Here is a 3007-nt window from a genome sequence, read left to right as displayed (position 1 = left end):
TCCAGTTTTTTTTTAAAAAATGTACCCCCCTCCGCCCCCCGATAAAAAAAAAAAAAAAAAAAACTCTGGGGTGGACGGAACCTGCTTGACGGGGACATGGCGACTTCATCATTCACGCGGAAAGAATCTGAAATATCTTCGAAAAAAAAATGGAGAGAAAAATGCGGTCATTTCTCTTAAAAAAAAGAAAGAAAAAAATTTCCCTATGTCAAAACCAAACAGGAAGAGCAATAAAAGATGATGCTGCCAATTTCAATCCAGAACAAAAAGTGCGTCAATCGATCTGCTCCTTTGTCAATGGCCTGTCCTCCTGTCGGTTTACGTCGTGTTTTTGCAGTTTGGCCCGGTTTATAACGATGTCCTAAACACGCCCCCCCCCCCCCCCCAACCCCGCCGCCGCCGCCTTCTTTCACCGTGTGCATCCTTGGCTTGTCTTCTATTTCCACAGGATTGCTTTAATTCGTCATAATAATCCCAGCCTACAACTTTCCGTTGTCTTTTTTTGCTTTTATCATTTTGCTATCATCCTTTCGTTGCTTCTCTCTCTCTCTCTCTCTCTCTCCTCATCTCTCTCTCTCTCTCTCTCTATATCTATATATATATATATATATATATATATATATATATATATATATATATATATATATATAGATATATATATATATATATATATATATATATATATATATATATATATATATATATATATAGTTTTTAGGAAGATTTATTCTTCGAGTTTAGATTTTGAAACAGCTTGTGATTGTGAAACTGAGATATGATTTGATTCACTCCATTAGAAACGAAGACTTAGAATTTGATCATCTGGCCACTTCGTTAAGCCACGAAACTGAATGATGTATATAGGTATAATAGTATCTGTAGTGCGCGGAAAGAGCTTACCAGGAACACAATAGGAGTTTTAGGAGAAAAATAATTATTAACTCGGGATTAAGAAAAAAACACTTATTATACCGTGTTCAGTAAAGCCAGATGAGAGGAGAAAAAGTTCTCGTTTTCTGTTTTTTTTTTTTTTTTTTTTTTTTTGCTTCTTTAGTAATATGAATTAACGCTTCCATATTTGTATCTTTAGATATAAATGTTAGTACCAAACAATCTTATGAAGTGTATATCAAAGACATTCGAAGGCTATTGAACTTAACTGAAGGATGGATTGTCCTTTTTTGTGTTTTTCGTAGTTTCTTTGTGTCAATAGTGCTATGTATATGTATGTAGGTATGCTCTGCACTTTGATAGCCTCTGTGGATGGATTTGCCAAAAACACACACACGGAGAGAGAGAGAGAGAGGAGAGAGAGAGAGAGAGAGAGAGAGAGAGAGAGAGAGATTACAGCCACATTCATTTATGTTGTTCTTACTGGTGAGTTTCTTGACTACTGAGAGAATCATTTTATTTTTATTTTATTTTTTTTTTCATTTGAATAAATTTTTTTTATGTAGTATTACATATAATAAGCTGTCCTCTCCAATGAATTAATCCTTTTTCGATTCCCGAGATAGATTCAATGATTGGGGCATATTCGTGAAAACCCAATCCCTGAATACTGGTTTAGGTAATAACTTCGGTATTAAAATTGGAATTTTAATTTCGGGTCAAAGGAAAGATGAGCGCTGAACTTTTTCAATTGTACATATCTGTATTATCATGATTAAAAGACGTATCTTGACTTCACCAGTTGTACAGAAAGTTTAGTTTAGGATCTTTCTTCTCAACGAAAGCTTAGCAAGATTTTGTTTATGCCAGTGGTACTGATATATATATATAGTATATATATATATATATATATATTATTATATCTATATATTATATAGTATATATATATATATATGGGATCCGGTGAATTTACCGACAACAATTTACCGACAACAGTTCATCGACAACAGTTCATCGACATGCTCAATTTATCGACTGCACAATTCACCGACATTGTTGATTGATTGATTCGAATTCACCGACAACAATTAAGCTAAGATAAAAAAGGAAAGATCCATTACCAAGACTGTACCAGGCCACATATAAAATAAAGGTTTGAGTACTAAACTGATAGTTATGAAATAACCGAGGCAATCAAATCACCCCCAATAGGTGGTTTTTAATACTAAACAGGTAGTTTAGAAACACCACCGATGCCCCTAAACTTAACCACCAATTTAGCTAGAGTTTCAAAATAACAACAGTGTATTTTCTTACTTCAGTTAACGAAATATAAACCTGGTCTAGTTAACAAAGATTTTCACTACATAAGCCCATCATGCCTCTCCATTTTATAGAATCCTAAAAAAGGAAAGAAGAAAAGCTTTGTTTTTGTTCATTGACTATTTCTTTTTATAAAGACAAGGAGCTGAATGATAAAGATATACTGGAAATGTGACAAATATCACAAAATAAGGTGCAAAGCGCGAGTAATACGTGTGACGGTGAAATTGTAGCAGAAGTGACTGAGCAAATCATGTTTGTGATGCAGCCGAGATGAAGCACAAAATATTGTGGAAAACATACGTAAAACAGTCAAATCTTCCACAGAAGCACCTCATGCACTAATATCAAACGAGCTTAAGAGTTGCAGCGAAGCAGCTGCTTGTAGACTTCCGAAAACACAGACGATGAAAAGGACAATAAGAAGTATCAGATTTTGAGAATAATTGCCTGCCACCCTTCCACAGTGCCAAAGTGAATTGACTCTTACTAGCGAGTATACGAAAATGTTTCGAGGTGAAAAATTTTTAATTTTCGACTCTGGACCAACTGAAAATCGCATATTAATTTTTGCTACTTCACGTAACACTCATCTTCTAACAATAGTGATCATTGGTATGGGGAAGGAATATTCAAAACTGTTCCATTATTTTTTTTTTTAAGTTATAAACTATTCCATGGATTTCAAGAAAATAGAGCAATTCCCGCTTGTCTATGCATTACTTCCAGATAAGTCAGAAGCATCTTACAATATGCTACTAGAGAAGATCAATACACATTTTTCGTCTCCTTC

At 34.2% G+C, this 3007-nt stretch overlaps 1 protein-coding gene across 1 annotated transcript in view; it reads right to left on the bottom strand.

Annotated features, from left to right (window-relative positions):
• The window catches only part of LOC135206993 (tetratricopeptide repeat protein 39B-like), a 114499-nt gene extending 112221 nt beyond the window's left edge, over positions 1-2278 (bottom strand). Inside the window, exon 1 of the mRNA XM_064238615.1 lies at positions 2273-2278. The gene's annotated coding sequence lies outside the window, so the exon portion shown is untranslated. The remainder of the gene's footprint in view (positions 1-2272) is intronic.
• Between the last annotated feature and the right edge of the window lie 729 nt (positions 2279-3007).

The sequence above is a fragment of the Macrobrachium nipponense genome, chromosome 31 (genome assembly GCF_015104395.2).
Source record: "Macrobrachium nipponense isolate FS-2020 chromosome 31, ASM1510439v2, whole genome shotgun sequence".
Classification (NCBI taxonomy): domain Eukaryota; kingdom Metazoa; phylum Arthropoda; class Malacostraca; order Decapoda; family Palaemonidae; genus Macrobrachium; species Macrobrachium nipponense.
Note: the sequence above shows the minus strand (reverse complement) of the source record. Positions and strands in the feature narration are given on the sequence as shown.